This window comes from Pseudophryne corroboree, chromosome 2, assembly GCF_028390025.1.
Source record: "Pseudophryne corroboree isolate aPseCor3 chromosome 2, aPseCor3.hap2, whole genome shotgun sequence".
Lineage (NCBI taxonomy): Eukaryota > Metazoa > Chordata > Amphibia > Anura > Myobatrachidae > Pseudophryne > Pseudophryne corroboree.
The window spans coordinates 967,528,698-967,545,837 of NC_086445.1; the positions used below are offsets into that span (position 1 = coordinate 967,528,698).

At 48.8% G+C, this 17,140-nt stretch overlaps 1 protein-coding gene across 1 annotated transcript in view; it reads right to left on the bottom strand.

Moving 5' to 3' along the window:
* BTG3 (BTG anti-proliferation factor 3) overlaps positions 1 to 15,920 on the bottom strand; it is a 64,132-nt gene extending 48,212 nt beyond the window's left edge. The window contains exon 1 of the mRNA XM_063956360.1: positions 15,754 to 15,920. The gene's annotated coding sequence lies outside the window, so the exon portion shown is untranslated. The remainder of the gene's footprint in view (positions 1 to 15,753) is intronic.
* Between the last annotated feature and the right edge of the window lie 1,220 nt (positions 15,921 to 17,140).

The following is a 17,140-nucleotide window of genomic DNA, read 5'->3' on the forward strand; positions in this document are numbered from 1 at the left end:
ATGCCCCCCCAGTAGTAGTAGCATCCTTATACATAATGCCCCCCCAGTAGTAGTAGCATCCTTATACATAATGCCCCCCTAGTAGTAGTAGCGTCCTAATACATAATGCCCCCCCAATAGTAGTAGTGTCCTTATACATAATGCCCCCCCAGTAGTAGTAGCAGTTATATGTAATGCCCCACAACAGTAATAGTAGCATCCTTATACGTAATGCCCCACCCGTAGTAGTAGCGTCCTTATACGTAATGCCCCCCAGTAGTAGTAGCAGTTATATGTAATGCCCCCCAACAGTAATAGTAGCGTCCTTATACGTAATGCCACCCCTGTAGTAGTAGCATCCTTATACATAATGTGCCCCCAGTAGTAGTACCGTCCTTATACATAATGCCCCCCCAGTAGTAGTAGCATCCTTACATGTAATGCCCTCCCAGTAGTAGTAGTACCGTCCTTATACATAATGCCCCCCCCAGTAGTAGCGTCCTTATATGTAATGCCCCCCAGTATTAGTAGCCTCCTTATACGTAATGCCCCCCCTATAGTAGTAGCGTCCTTATACGTAATGTCCCAGCCGGCAGCTAGTGGCCATCCTCACCTCCTATACTGTAAGGTAGGGACTTGCACCTGACTGCTGCTGGCACTGGGTATGGGGTAGCTCTCTGCAGCAGATGCAGTTGACTCCGCCCAGCGTTACGAGCACAGAGTCACAGATTAAGGCAAATATATAGGAGATTCTGCCCCCTCATTTTAAGTGGTCCGTTCAATTAGATGCAAGGGCAGGGGGGACGGGGGGGGTGGGACAGAGTTATCACTGAAAAAGTATCTCACCCCTCACGCAACCTGATCTCGCAGATATTTGTAAGCAGCCCAAAGAGTCCGCAAAATACCAGTAAAACAGCTTAGCAGATGTGATTGATTGACTGAGTTGACCAACATACATACATACATAAATAGTGTAAACTAAACAGATTCAGCGTCACACACTGACAATATTATTTTACTTTTGCCTCCCACATATGACCACTCCACTTTCAGCGTTTAGTTGTCCCCGACAGTTTCCTGCGCAGTGTGAACCTCTCCTCAGCCATATAATTTATAGGAACAATGCGGCAGAGTTTTGTTAGTTCAGGTCATATGCTACTCCCCACTGTCTAGGATACAGGTTCATTACACAATTTGAGACACCTCTCCCCTTTGCTGAAATGTGGGACACTCGTCCTTAGCAGTGTTGTGGTTCCATGAGATATTTGGCCACCTCCCTTACACAATATGTCGGTGGCCTGAAGCTGCACTAGGGAGGGGCAGGAGGAAGCCCCCCCACTGCAATATAGATTTCAGTTTGAAGTTACACACCCCACCCAAATCTTACTCCCCCTGCACATGCCATATGAACTGCAGGGAGAAGCGCAAAGCACATGAAATCAGCCCATCATGTACACTACGTGTAAACTCACATACATTAACAAGGTGCAAGATAAATATCTGCAAAAATATCCAGGTGTAGGGTTAGGCACAGGCACTAGGGGGGTGATTATCTGTAGCCGCTACCCCCCCCCCACTGATTAGCCCTAGCTGCCCCCCCCAAGGGTTATTGTAGGGGGGAGGAGAGGGGTAAAATACTTTCTCTAACGTCCTAGTGGATGCTGGGAACTCCGTAAGGACCATGGGGAATAGCGGGCTCCGAAGGAGGCTGGGCACTCTAGAAAGATTTAGGACTACCTGGTGTGCACTGGCTCCTCCCACTATGACCCTCCTCCAAGCCTCAGTTAGATTTCGTGCCCGGCCGAGGTTGGATGCACACTAGGGGCTCTCCTGAGCCCTTAGATAGAAAGTATAATTTTAGGTTTTTTATTTTCAGTGAGACCTGCTGGCAACAGGCTCACTGCAGCGAGGGACTAAGGGGAGAAGAAGCGAACTCGCCTGCTTGCAGCCGGATTGGGCTTCTTAGGCTACTGGACACCATTAGCTCCAGAGGGATCGACCGCAGGCCCAGTCCTTGGTGTTCGGTCCCGGAGCCGCGCCGCCGTCCCCCTTACAGAGCCAGAAGCAAGAAGAGGTCCGGAAAATCGGCGGCAGAAGACATCAGTCTTCACCAAGGTAGCGCACAGCACTGCAGCTGTGCGCCATTGCTCCTCATGCACACTTCACACTCCGGTCACTGAGGGTGCAGGGCGCTTGGGGGGGGGGGGCGCCCTGAGCTGCAATAAAAACACCTTGGCTGGCAAAAATACCACAATATATAGCCCTAGAGGCTATATATGTGGTAAATTCCCCTGCCAGAATCCAGAAAAAAGCGGGAGAATAGGCCGCGGAAAAGGGGCGGAGCTATCTCCCTCAGACACACTGGCGCCATTTCTCCTTCACAGATCCGCTGGAAGGAAGCTCCCTGGCTCTCCCCTGCAGTCTACACTTCAGAACAGGGTAAAAACAGAGAGGGGGGGCACTAAATTTGGGCGCAATACATATATAATATAAAAAGCAGCTATAGGGGACATAACTTAGTTAGTCCCTGCATTATATAGCGCTCTGGTGTGTGCTGGCATACTCTCACTCTGTCCCCCCAAAGGGCTTTTGTGGGTCCTGTCCTCATTCGGAGCATTCCTTGTGTGTGTGCGGTGTGTCGGTACGGCTGTGTCGACATGTTTGATGAGGATAATGATGTGGAGGCGGAGCAGATGCCTTTAGAAGGGATGTCACCCCCTGCGGGGCAGACACCTGAGTGGATGGGCTTATGGAAAGTAATGAGTGCACGTATAGACTCCTTATATAAGAAAATCGACGACATGCCAAATGTGGGACAGCCGACTTCTCAGCTCGTGCCTGCCCAGGCGTCGCATGGGTCGTCAGGGGCTCTAAAACGCCCGCTACCTCAAGCAGACCCAGATGTCGACACGGATACTGACACCAGTGTCGACGACGATGAGTCTAACCTGATGCCCACTAAGGCCATTCACTGCATGATTGAGGCAATGAAAATAAGAATTTACTTACTGATAATTCTATTTCTCGGAGTCCGTAGTGGATGCTGGGGTTCCTGAAAGGACCATGGGGAATAGCGGCTCCGCAGGAGACAGGGCACAAAAGTAAAGCTTTCCGATCAGGTGGTGTGCACTGGCTCCTCCCCCTATGACCCTCCTCCAGACTCCAGTTAGATACTGTGCCCGGACGAGCGTACACAATAAGGGAGGAATTTTGAATCCCGGGTAAGACTCGTACCAGCCACACCAATCACACTGTACAACCTGTGATCTGAACCCAGTTAACAGTATGATAACAGGGGAGCCTCTGAAAAGATGGCTCACAATAACACTAACCCTATTTAGTTAGCAATAACTATGTACAAGTATTGCAGATAATCCGCACTTGGGATGGGCGCCCAGCATCCACTACGGACTCCGAGAAATAGAATTATCGGTAAGTAAATTCTTATTTTCTCTATCGTCCTAGTGGATGCTGGGGTTCCTGAAAGGACCATGGGGATTATACCAAAGCTCCCAAACGGGCGGGAGAGTGCGGATGACTCTGCAGCACCGAATGAGAGAACTCCAGGTCCTCTTTTGCCAGGGTATCAAATTTGTAGAATTTTACAAACGTGTTCTCCCCTGACCACGTAGCTGCTCGGCAGAGTTGTAATGCCGAGACCCCTCGGGCAGCCGCCCAAGATGAGCCCACCTTCCTTGTGGAATGGGCATTTACATATTTTTTTGCTGTGGCAAGCCTGCCACAGAATGTGCAAGCTGAATTGTACTACAAATCCAACGAGCAATAGTCTGCTTAGAAGCAGGAGCACCCAGCTTGTTGGGTGCACACAGGATAAACAGCAAGTCAGATTTCCTGACTCCAGCCGACCTGGAACTATATTTTCAGGGCCCTGACAACATCCAGCAACTTGGAGTCCTCCAAGTCCCTAGTAGCCGCAGGTACCACAATAAGCTGGTTCAGGTGAAACGCTGACACCACCTTAGGGAGAAACTGGGGACGAGTCCACAGCTTTGCTCTGTCCGAATGGACAATCAGATATGGCTTTATGAGATAAAGCCGCCAATTCTGACACTCGCCTGGCCGAGGCCAGGACCAACAGCATGGTCACTTTCCATGTGAGATATATCAAATCCACAGATTTGAGTTGTTTAAACCAATGTGATTTTAGGAATCCCAAACTACGTTGAGATCGCCCAGTGCCACTGGAGACATCAAAAGGGGGTTGTATATGCAGTACTCCCTTAACAACTTCTGGACTTCAGGAACTGAAGCCAATTTCTTTCTGGAAGAAAATCGACCGGTCGAAATTTGAACCTTAATGGACCCCAATTTGAGACCCATATACACTCCTGTTTGCAGGAAATGTAGGAATTAACCTAGTTGAAATTCTTCCGTGGAGCCTTCCTGGCCTCACACCATGGAACATATTTTCACCTAAACGGTGATAATGTTGTGCGGTCACCTCCTTCCTGGCTCTGACCAGGGTAGGGATGACCTCTTCCGGAATGCCTTTTTCCCTTAGGATCCGGCGTTCACCCGCCCTGGCGTCAACGCAGCTGCGGTAAGTCATGGAACAGACATGATTCTTGCTGAATCAAGATCCTTTCTAGTATCTCTTGAAGTTCCGGGTACCAAGTTCTTCTTGGCCAAACCGGAGCCACGAGTATAGTTCTTACTCCTCTCCTTCCTATCATTCTCCATACACTGGGTATGAAAGGCAGAGGAGGGAACACATACACCGACTGGTACACCCACGGTGTTACCAGAGCGTCCCAGCTATTGCCTGAGGGTCTCTAGACCTGGCGCTTCATGTGAGACGCCATCATAACCACCTTTGGTCTTTCCCAACGGTTTACAAACATGTGGAAACTTCCAGATGAAGTTCCCACTTTTCCGGGTGGAATTCATTCCTGCTGAGGAAATCTTCCTAGTTGTCCACTCCCGGAATGAACACTGCTGACAGTGTTATCACATGATCTTTCGCCCAGCGAAGAATCCTTGCTGTCATTGCCCTCCTGCTTCTTGTGCCGCCCCGTCTGTTTACGTGGGCGACTGCCATGATGATGTCCTACTGGATCAGCACCGGTTGACTTTGAAGCAGAGTTCTTCCTAGGCTCAGAGCATCGTAAATTGCCCTTAGCTCCAGTATATTCATGTGGAGAGAAATCTCCAGACTTGACCACACTTCCTTGGAAATTTCTTCCCTGTGTGACTGTTCCCCAGCCTCTCAGGCTGGCATCCGTGGTCACCAGAACACAGTCCTGAATGCTGAATGTGCTGCCCTCTAGAAGATGAGCACTCTGCAGCCCCCACAGAAGAGACACCCTTGTCCTTGGCGACAGGGTTATCCGCTGATGCATCTGAAGATGCGATCCGGACCATTCGTCCAGCAAATCCCCCTGAAAAGTTTTTGCGTGAGATCTGCCGAATGGAATCGCTTCGTAAGAAGCCACCATTTTTCCCAGGACTCCTGTGCATTGATGCACTGATACTTGGCCTGGTTTTAGGAGGTTTCTGACTAGGTCGGATAACTCCCTGGCTTTCCCCTCCAGGAGAAATACCTCTTTCTGGACTATGCCCAGAATCATTCCTAGGAACAGCAGACGTATCATCGGAAAACAGCTGCGATTTTTGGAATATTTAGAATCCACTCGTGCTGTCGTAGAACTACTTTAGATAGTTCTTTTCCGACCTCCAACTGTTCTCTGGAAACTTGCCCCTTTCAGGATATCGTCCAAGTAAGGGATAATTAAGATGCCTTTCTTCTTTTAAGAATCATCTTTTCGGCCATTACCTTGGTAAAGGCCCGGGGTGCCGTGGATAATTCAACGGCAGCGTCTGAAACTGATATTGACAGTTCTGTATCACGAACCAGAGGTACCCTTGTTGAGAAGGGCAAATTTGGACATGGAGGTAATCCTTGATGTCCAGGGACACCATATAGTCCCCTTTTTTCCGGTTCTCTATCACTGCTTTGAGTGACACCATCTTGATTTGAACCTTTTTATGTAAGTGTTCAAAGATTTCAGATTTAGACTATGTCTCACCAAGCCTTCTGGCTTCAGTACCACAATATAGTGTGGAAGACTAATACCCTTTTCCTTGTTGTAGGAGGGGTACTTTGATTATCACCTGCTGGAAATACAGCTTGTGAATTTTTTTCCAATACTGCCTCCCTGTCGGAGGGAGCCGTTGGTAAAGCAGGCTTCAGGAACCTGCGAGGAAAAAATGTCTCGACTCTCCAATCTGTACCCCTGTGATAATACTTGTACGATCTAGGGGTCAACTTGCGAGTGATCCCACTGCGCGCTGAGACTCTTGAGACCACCCCCCCACTGGTGGAGGGCTTCTTTTCCTGGGAAGGGGCTGCCTGCTGCAGTCTACTTCCCTTTCCTCTATGTCTGGGCAGATATGACTGGCCTTTTGCCCGCTTGCCCACATGGGAACGGAAGGATTGAGGCTGAAAAGACAGTGTCTTTTTCTGCTGAGATGTAACTTGGGGTAAAAAGGTTGGATTTCCCAGCTGTAGCCGTGGCCCCCAGGTCCGATGGACCGACCCCAAATAACTCCTTCCCTTTATACGGCAATACTTCCATGTGCCGTATGGGATCTGTATCACCTGACCACTGTCGTGTCCATGACATCTTCTGGGAGATATGGACAACGCACTTATCTTGATGCCAGAGTGCAAATATCCCTCTGTGCATCTCGCATACAGTATATATATATAGAATGCATCCTATTAAATGCTCTATATCAATAAAATATTTTTAGTCAGGGAATTCGACCAAGCCAACCCAGCACTGCATCTCCAGGCTGATGGCGATCGCTGGTCGCAGTATAACCACCGTATGTGTGTATATACTTTTTAGGATATTTTTCCAGCTGCCTATCAGCTGGCTCCTTGAGGGCGGCCGTATCTGGAGACGGTAACGCCACTTGATAAGCGTGTGAGCGCCTTATCCACCCTAAGGGGTGTTTCCCAACGCGCCCTAACTTCTGGCGGGAAAGGGTATAACGCCAATATTTGCTATCGGGGTAAACCCACGCATCATCACACACTTCATTTTATTTTATTTTATCTGATTCAGGAAAAACTACAGGTAGTTTTTTCACTTCCACATAATACCCATCTTTTGTGGTACTTGTAGTATCAGAAATATGTAACACCTCCTTCATTGCCCTTAACGTGTGGCCCTGATGAGGAATACGTTTGTTTATTCACCGTCGACACTGGATTCAGTGTCCGTGTCTGTGTCTGTGTCGACCGACTGAGGTAAATGGGCGTTTTTTAAAAAACCCCTGACGGTGTTTCTGAGACGCCTGGACCGGTACTAATTGTTTGTCGGCCGTCTCATGTCGTCAACCGACCTTGCAGCGTGTTGACATTCTCACGTAATTCCCTAAATAAGCCATCCATTCCGGTGTCGACTCCCTAGAGAGTGACATCACCCTTACAGGCAATTTCTCCGCCTCCTCCAACATCGTCCTCATACATGTCGACACACACGTACCGACACACAGCACACACACCTGGAATGCTCTGACAGAGGACAGGACCCACTAGCCCTTTGGAGAGACAGAGGGAGAGTTTGCCAGCACACACCAAAAAAACGCTATAATTACATAGGGACAACCTTATATAAGTGTTTCTCCCTAATAGCATCTTTATATATATATTTATATCGCCAATTAGTGCCCCCCCTCTCTGTTTAAACCCTGTTTCTGTAGTGCAGTGCAGGGGAGAGCCTGGGAGCCTTCTCTCCAGCCTTTCTGTGAGAGAAAATGGCGCTGTGTGCTGAGGAGATAGGCCCCGCCCCTTTTCCGGCGGGCTCGTCTCCCGCTCTTTAGTGAAGTTTGGCAGGGGTTAAATATCTCCATATAGCCTCTGGGGGCTATATGTGAGGTATTTTTAGCCAGTATATAGGTTTACATTTGCCTCCCAGGGCGCCCCCCCCCCAGCGCCCTGCACCCTCAGTGACTGCGTGTGAAGTGTGCTGAGAGGAAAATGGCGCACAGCTGCAGTGCTGTGCGCTACCTTTAGAAGACTGCAAGGGTCTTCAGCCGCCGATTCTGGACCTCTTCTTACTTCAGCATCTGCAAGGGGGCCGGCGGCGCGGCTCCGGTGACCATCCAGGCTGTACCTGTGATCGTCCCTCTGGAGCTGATGTCCAGTAGCCAAGAAGCCAATCCATCCTGCACGCAGGTGAGTTCACTTCTTCTCCCCTCTGTCCCTCGTTGCAGTGATCCTGTTGCCAGCAGGACTCACTGTAAAATAAAAAACCTAAGCTAAACTTTCTCTAAGCAGCTCTTTAGGAGAGCCACCTAGAATTGCACCCTTCTCGGCCGGGCACAAAAATCTAACTGGAGTCTGGAGGAGGGTCATAGGGGGAGGAGCCAGTGCACACCACCTGATCGGAAAGCTTTACTTTTGTGCCCTGTCTCCTGCGGAGCCGCTATTCCCCATGGTCCTTTCAGGAACCCCAGCATCCACTAGGACGATAGAGAAAGAGGTGTTACACATTTCTGATATAAATACAGGTACCACTAAAAAGGGTATTATGTTTGGAGAGAAAAAACTACCCGTAGTTTTTCCCCCATCAGATGAATTAAATGAAGTGTGTGAAGAAGCGTGGGCTTTCCCTGATAAAAAATGGGTAATTCCTAAGAAGGTACTAATGGCGTTCCCTTTCCCGCCAGAGGATAGGTCACGTTGGGAAACACCCCCTAGAGTGGATAAAGCGCTCACACGTTTGTCTAAAAAGGTGGCACTACCGTCTCCGGATACGGCCGCCCTCAAGGAACCTGCTGATAGAAAGCAGGAGGCGATCCTGAAGTCTGTATATACACACACAGGCATTATACTTAGGCCAGCTATTGCGTCAGCTTGGATGTGCAGTGCTGCCGCTGCGTGGTCAGATAAACGGTCAGAAAATATTGACACATTAGACAGAGACACGATCCTGTTAACCATAGACCATATAAAAGACTCAGTCTTATATATGAGAGATGCACAAAGGGAAATCTGCCGATTGGCATCTAAAGTAAGTGCATTGTCCATTTCTGCTAGGAGAGGCTTATGGACTCGCCAGTGGACAGGAGATGCAGATTCAAAAAAGCACATGGAAGTGTTACCATATAAGGGTGAGGAATTATTTGGGGATGGTCTCTCGGACCTAGTTTCCACAGCAACTGCTGGGAAGTCAGCATTTTTACCCCATGTTCCCTCACAGCCTAAAAAGGCGCCGTTTTATCAGGTACAGCCGTTTCGGACTCAGAAAAACAGGCGTGGAAAAGGCGGGTCCTTTCTGTCCAGAGGCAGAGGTAGGGGAAAAAGGCTGCAACAAACAGCAGGTTCCCAGGAGCAAAAGTCCTCCCCCGCTTCTTCTTCCAAGTCCGCCGCATGACGGTGGGGCTCCACAGGCGGAGCCAGGTACGGTGGGGGGCCGCCTCAAGAATTTCAGCGATCAGTGGGCTCGCTCACAGGTGGATCCCTGGATCCTTCAAATAGTATCTCAGGGGTACAAACTGGAATTCGAGGCGTCTCCACCCCACCGGTTCCTAAAATCTGCCTTGCCGATTGCTCCCTCAGACAGGGAGGCGGTGATAGCGGCAATTCACAAGCTGTATTCCCAGCAGGTGATAATCAAGGTACCCCTACTTCAACAAGGCCGGGGTTACTATTCCACACTATTTGTGGTACCGAAACCGGACGGTTCGGTGAGACCCATTTTAAATTTGAAATCCTTGAACACATACATAAAAAAATTCAAGTTCAAGATGGAATCGCTCAGGGCGGTTATTGCGAGCCTGGACGAGGGGGATTACATGGTATCCCTGGACATCAAGGATGCTTACTTGCATGTCCCCATTTACCATCCTCACCAGGAGTACCTCAGATTTGTGGTACAGGATTGCCATTACCAATTCCAGACGCTGCCGTTTGGACTGTCCACGGCACCGAGGGTATTTACCAAGGTGATGGCGGAAATGATGATACTCCTTCGAAAAAAGGGAGTTTTAATTATCCCGTACTTGGACGATCTCCTAATAAAAGCGAGGTCCAAGGAACAGTTGCTGGTGGGAGTAGCACTATCTCAGGAGGTGCTGCACCAGCACGGCTGGATTCTGAATATCCCAAAGTCACAGCTGGTTCCGACGACACGACTACTGTTCCTGGGTATGATTCTGGATACAGTCCAGAAAAAAGTGTTTCTCCCGGAGGAGAAAGCCAGGGAGTTGTCATCTCTAGTCAGAGACCTCCTGAAACCAAAACAGGTATCAGTGCATCGCTGCACGCGGGTCCTGGGAAAGATGGTGGCTTCTTACGAAGCAATTCCCTTCGGCAGGTTCCATGCCAGAATCTTTCAGTGGGACCTGTTGGACCAGTGGTCCGGATCGCATCTTCAGATGCATCGCTTGATAACCCTGTCTCCAAGAACCAGGGTGTCGCTACTGTGGTGGCTGCAGAGTGCCCATCTTCTAGAGGGCCGCAGGTTCGGCATACAGGACTGGGTCCTGGTGACCACGGATGCCAGCCTTCGAGGCTGGGGGGCAGTCACACAGGGAAGAAACTTCCAAGGACTATGGTCGAGTCAGGAGACTTCCCTTCACATAAATATTCTGGAACTAAGGGCCATCTACAATGCCCTAAGTCAAGCAAAATCCCTGCTCCTACACCAGCCGGTGCTGATCCAGTCAGACAACATCACGGCAGTCGCCCATGTAAATCGACAGGGCGGCACAAGAAGCAGGATGGCGATGGCGGAAGCCACAAGAATTCTCAGATGGGCGGAGAATCATGTACTAGCACTGTCAGCAGTGTTCATTCCGGGAGTGGACAACTGGGAAGCAGACTTCCTCAGCAGACACGACCTCCACCCGGGAGAGTGGGGACTTCATCCAGAAGTCTTCCAGATGCTGGTAAACCGTTGGGAAAAACCACAGGTGGACATGATGGCGTCCCGCCTCAACAAAAAGTTAAAAAGATATTGCGCCAGGTCAAGGGACCCTCAGGCGATAGCTGTGGACGCTCTAGTGACACCGTGGGTGTACCAGTCGGTTTATGTGTTCCCTCCTCTGCCTCTCATACCAAAGGTATTGAGAATAATAAGAAAGCGAGGAGTAAACACCATTCTCGTGGTTCCGGATTGGCCAAGACGAGCGTGGTACCCGGAACTTCAAGAGATGCTCTCAGAGGACCCGTGGCCTCTACCGCTCAGACAGGACCTGCTACAACAGGGGCCCTGTCTGTTCAAAGACTTACCGCGGCTGCGTTTGACGGCATGGCGGTTGAACACCGGATCCTAAAGGAAAAGGGTATTCCGGAAGAAGTCATTCCTACGCTTATTAAGGCCAGGAAAGATGTTACGGCAAAGCATTATCACCGCATATGGCGGAAATATGTTGCATGGTGCGAGGCCAAAAAGGCCCCAACAGAGGAATTTCAACTAGGTCGATTTCTGCATTTCCTGCAAGCAGGAGTGAATATGGGCCTAAAACTAGGCTCCATTAAAGTACAGATCTCGGCTCTGTCGATTTTCTTTCAAAAAGAACTAGCTTCAGTACCTGAAGTTCAGACATTTGTGAAAGGAGTGCTGCATATTCAGCCCCCATTTGTGCCTCCTGTGGCACCCTGAGATCTCAACGTGATGTTGAGTTTCTTAAAATCACATTGGTTTGAGCCACTAAAAACCGTGGATCTGAAATATCTCACGTGGAAAGTGGTCATGTTATTGGCCTTGGCTTCAGCCAGGCGAGTGTCAGAATTGGCGGCTTTATCATGTAAAAGCCCTTATCTGATTTTCCATATGGATAGGGCAGAATTGAGGACTCGTCCCCAGTTTCTCCCTAAGGTGGTGTCAGCGTTTCACCTGAACCAGCCTATTGTGGTGCCTGCGGCTACTAAGGATTTGGAGGACTCCAAGTTGCTAGACGTTGTCAGGGCCCTGAAAATATATGTTTCCAGGACGGCTGGAGTCAGAAAATCTGACTCGCTGTTTATCCTGTATGCACCCAACGAGCTGGGTGCTCCTGCTTCTAAGCAGTCTATTGCTCGCTGGATTTGTAGTACAATTCAGCTTGCACATTCTGTGGCAGGCATGCCACAGCCAAAATCTGTAAATGCCCATTCCACAAGGAAGGTGGGCTCATCTTGCGCGGCTGCCCGAGGCGTCTCGGCTTTACAACTTTGCCGAGCAGCTACTTGGTCAGGGGCAAACACATTTGCAAAATTCTACAAATTTGATACCCTGGCTGAGGAGGACCTGGAGTTCTCTCATTCGGTGCTACAGAGTCATCCGCACTCTCCCGCCCGTTTGGGAGCTTTGGTATAATCCCCATGGTCCTTACGGAGTTCCCAGCATCCACTAGGACGTTAGAGAAAATAAGAATTTACTCACCGGTAATTCTATTTCTCGTAGTCCGTAGTGGATGCTGGGTGCCCATCCCAAGTGCGGATTGTCTGCAATACTTGTAAATAGTTATTGTTAACTAAAGGGTTATTGTTGAGCCATCTGTTGAGAGGCTCAGTTGTTTTTCATACTGTCAAACTGGATATAGTATCACGAGTTGTACGGTGTGATTGGTGTGGCTGGTAAGAGTCTTACCCGGGATTCTAAATCCTTCCTTATTATGTCTGCTCGTCCGGGCACGGTGTCCTAACTGAGGCTTGGAGGAGGGTCATAGTGGGAGGAGCCAGTGCACACCAGGTAGTCCTAAATCTTTCTAGAGTGCCCAGCCTCCTTCGGAGCCCGCTATTCCCCATGGTCCTTACGGAGTTCCCAGCATCCACTACGGACTACGAGAAATAGAATTACAGGTGAGTAAATTCTTATTTACACCTACCCCATGTCGGGATCCTGCGGTCTGGCCTGTGACCGCTGGCATACCGATCGTCAGTATTTCATACCGAACCCGTCGGACAGCACTTTATAAAGAAAACAAATGTATACCAGACCATTTCATGTTTAATGTTGACCATTACAGTAGAGTTAGTGGAAGCAGTCTAGTTGGGGCATAACGCACATAGCGTTTCATTACCCAATACGCAGTCCCCGTCCGGTCAGGCAACCCATCCAGACTACAGGGCCAATAAATAATTAACAACTGAAAATGTTTATACCCGCGTCACTGAAAAGTTGGTAGTCCCAGAGGGCAGGTTCCAATGTTTAGACAGACAATGTCTAGGTCAACAAGCAATAGCTCAACCCTATATGGTCGACATGCATCAGGTTGACACGGACAAAAGGGCGACGGGTACAAAAGGTCGACAACTTTTTAAAGGGTTTATTATTTTCATTTTTTACACTTTTTTCATTCATTACCATCCACGTGGACTCCGACTGGGAATAGTCACCTTGCCAGGTGTGCGAGCCATGCAAGGGGACGCGGTACACTAATTAACGTTTCCTGTGCTGTGACGGTGAAAATCACACCCCCCCCCAAAAAAAAAAAAAAAAGTTGTGTCGACCTTTTTTTGTATGGACCAATTCCCATGTCGATCTTTTTTTATATCAGTGTCGTCGACCATATGGGGTCTACCTAGACATTGTAGATCTTCTTTACTACACCCCAGAGGGCAGCCTCCTAATCAGATAAAATAAAAGCTAAAACCAATAGCTTGTCATTACAATAACATGGGATAAGGATTGAAAAAGATTGTTGTCATCCCATTTCTGTACACTTGGGGGTGGAGGAATTCAATTTACACGGTAACTTACCTCGCTCTGCCCCCCCCCACTCCAATTTAAAAACACACTCCCCAGAGTGTATTTTTAAATAAAAGACACCACTGAAGGGGTTAACACTTAAGTCCAATAACTTATTCTGGATGCTATGTGTTAACACCCGAAAAGTGTTAATTTAATGGGCGAGAAAAAGCGGCCCTAATTAAATTGAATATCCTCGAGTGTTAATGACCGAGGCTACCACCTTTTTTCACACATGCTAAATGAAGGAGTCTAATTGAATTTCCCCTTAGGGGTGTATTCAATTAGTGTCGGATCCTCCCAGACGGAGAGGATCCAATACTTCACTATTCAATTTGCGACAGGTTTCTGCCCGTTTCCAACAATGCCGATCCACTTTTTTTTTTTTTTTATAAGTTGAATCAGCATTGTCAAAAATGGCCTAAAAACCTGTCGGAAATGCCTGCAAATCCGACAAGTCGGAAAAAGGCAACAGACTTGAATAGGTCGAATCTGGATACGACCTATAAAGGTTGGAAAGTGCAGTTTTTCCGACTTGTCGAATTAAATGAACACACCCCTTAATTGTTAAAAATATATTGGAATACAAAATGTAGAACAATTTAGGGCTGTCCAGGTAATGTCATATTATTCATACTTCTGGTCTGATTCTGTAGATAAATACTATATGTTCAGAGTTTACAGTGGCTCACGTATCTTGTGTGCAGACTGCTCCACAGATGAGACAGGTCCTGTAGTAATGTGACAGGCAAGAGGTAAATGATACAGCCGAGGCTCGGGCTTGGAAGCTCCTATGCTTCATGTGTAATATTTATACTGCCACATAGGCAGCTTCACACAGCATGAGACAGATATAGATAGATAGCAAGATGGCATATTTGATTTTCTAAGTTAAACTCCAGGGTGTGTCTGGGAGACTTGCACAAAAGCTTAGTGGCAGTTATTTATATATCGCGCGCACATTACGCAGCATTTACTAAGAATATTTCCTTCGCATCAGTCCCTGCCCCAGTGGAGCTGACAATCTATTATCCCTATCACATGGACACACAGGAACCATAAGGTTATTTCTTGTCAGAAGCCAATGAACTTATTAGTTTTGGTTTTTTGGAGTGCGGGAGGAACCCAGTCAACCCACACAGACATGGGACGGGTGTATTAAGCCTTGGAGAGTGATAAAGGGAGAGATAAAGTACCAGCCAATCCACTCCTTCCCAGCTGTGTTTGAAGAATGAAAGTTAGGAGCTCACTGGTTTGTACTTTATCATGGTGAGTACATATAAACTACACACACATTGCCTCACTCACCCTTGCCAGAACAGCCCATACACCAGGCATAACCTCCTACAGACTTTAGAATGCAGATTGAGCTGTATGTGGCAGTTACAGAGAAAGTAATTGGACAATGCCCCTTCGCCCTCAAGGTTGTACACCCCCTGGAGTGCTCTCTAGTTAGGCAGGGGTGTAGCACTCAGTCTGCTCCACCCTCAGTCATTAGCCAAGAAGGCAAAATACTAATTACAATAGTGGCAATCCAACACAGTTTTAATTCCAGTAATTTTATCCCACCAATTGCATTAAGAATTAGCTCATTAGTGATATAGTACCAGGTAGGCGCAGCACTTGTATGAAACCTCAGTGACAGTACTATCCTGCAACACTGGTGTCTCATACTGCATACTGAAAATATTACATTGTGGGATGAGCTATAGATACAAAAAAGGAAATAAAGGTGGGAGATTAAAAAAAAAAAAAAAAAGAAGAGGGTAATGTCATTTTAAGTGACATCCTCTAAATTGAGTCATTATCACAAGACTGGAGCATTGGTTCTGGCTAGATGGTCATTAGCAATATCTAATAATGATCCAAACATAGGTAGCAGCAGCTGAGACTCTTCTACAAAGCAGTTTTACAATAAAGTCTGCAGCTACTGCACAAGGGACAGCTGCAAGTATGACCTACTGGCAGACTGTGCAATGAGAGTCATATAGTAAGACATAGCATTAGGTCTATATAAATCATCAATGACCCTGCAGCTCCCAGCGGGCCAGCCCCTCTATCTTACCCCGGGGAGACCTCATGGAAGCCGGATCCAGCAATGAGATGATGCTCATAGAGGAGAAGCTGCTGCCTGGCCAGCTCCCGCCTCCCTCCCGCTCTCGTTGACGTCAAGAATCCATCCAGGACAGCATTCCGCTGCAATACCGGTTTGTACCGCTGCAGAGCCACTCCTACACTATACTTTAAAGAATGTGGACACCGCGGCTGCCATTTTTAGTTTGGGCACAGTGGCCAATAATGGTTAGCGAGGATATGGTATAATAACAATAAGTAATTGTAGTGGGAAGCGTTTGTCTCAGTTTATTGTGGCTATGATCAAGTCTATGTCTTGTGCTGCAGAATTTTATGGTGTGTATTTACTAAGTCTTGGACGGAGATAAAGTGGATGGAGATAAAGCACCAGCCAACCATCTCCTAACGGTTGATTCTATTTCGGAGTGGGAGAAGGGACCTTCTGACGTATCTAGGGGAGGAGACACGTCACCAGGGCATACCTCCCAACTGTCCCGATTTTCGCGGGACAGTCCCGTTTTTTGGGGACTGTCCCGCTGTCCCACCCGCGGGCCGCAGTGTCCCGCGGTGGGGGGGGCAGTTGGGAGTATCTGTCACCCGCTGCCCTGCTTAGCAGAGCAGCGGTGAATAGACGCTGTGCATGCCCCCGCAGTGACGAAAACGGGGGCGTGACTCGCGATCGCGGGTCCTCCCGCAAAACCATGCCCCCTTTGCGTAGGCCACGCCCCCTTTTCGGGAGCGCGCGCGGCTTCGCCGCACGAGTGTCCCGCTTCCCCGAACAAGAAAGTTGGGAGGTATGCCAGGGGGAGGAGCTACGGGCAAACAGGGTACCCGAAAAGTACCCTCGCGGGCTTGCTTCGCTCGCCACGCTTCGGGCTCGGTGGCTCGCTCCGCTTCGCTCGCCACCTGATTACTAAAGGTAATAGTTGGTGGCGTGGACAGTAGAGGAACTATCCCGCTGGCCTAGCTCCTCCCCCTTGTGATGTGACTCCTCCCCCAGACGCAAAAGGTCCCTTAGCCCACTTGATTCTAGCATCTACCATCTCCTAACTGCGTACTTGCCTACCTGACCCTCTCCAGGAGGGAGAAAATACTCTGGGGGTGATGTATGAAAAAACGTCCTAACGGACGTTATGTGTCCAGGGGCGTATCACCACATTATCGTGGTGCTATGCCCGCAGCCACCACAATGTATTATTGAGGCCCCCGCCGATGTGGGAGGGCGTTGTCCTACCTGTCCCGCGATAGCGCACCTTCCACATCGGCTCGGCTAGGTTCAGCGCCGCAGTCTGTGCACATGCGCACTTCTCTCCTGCTTCCTGTCTGCGCCGCAAGAGGCCCCCGGCGCATGCGCGATGATGCTTTGTGGACCAGCAGAT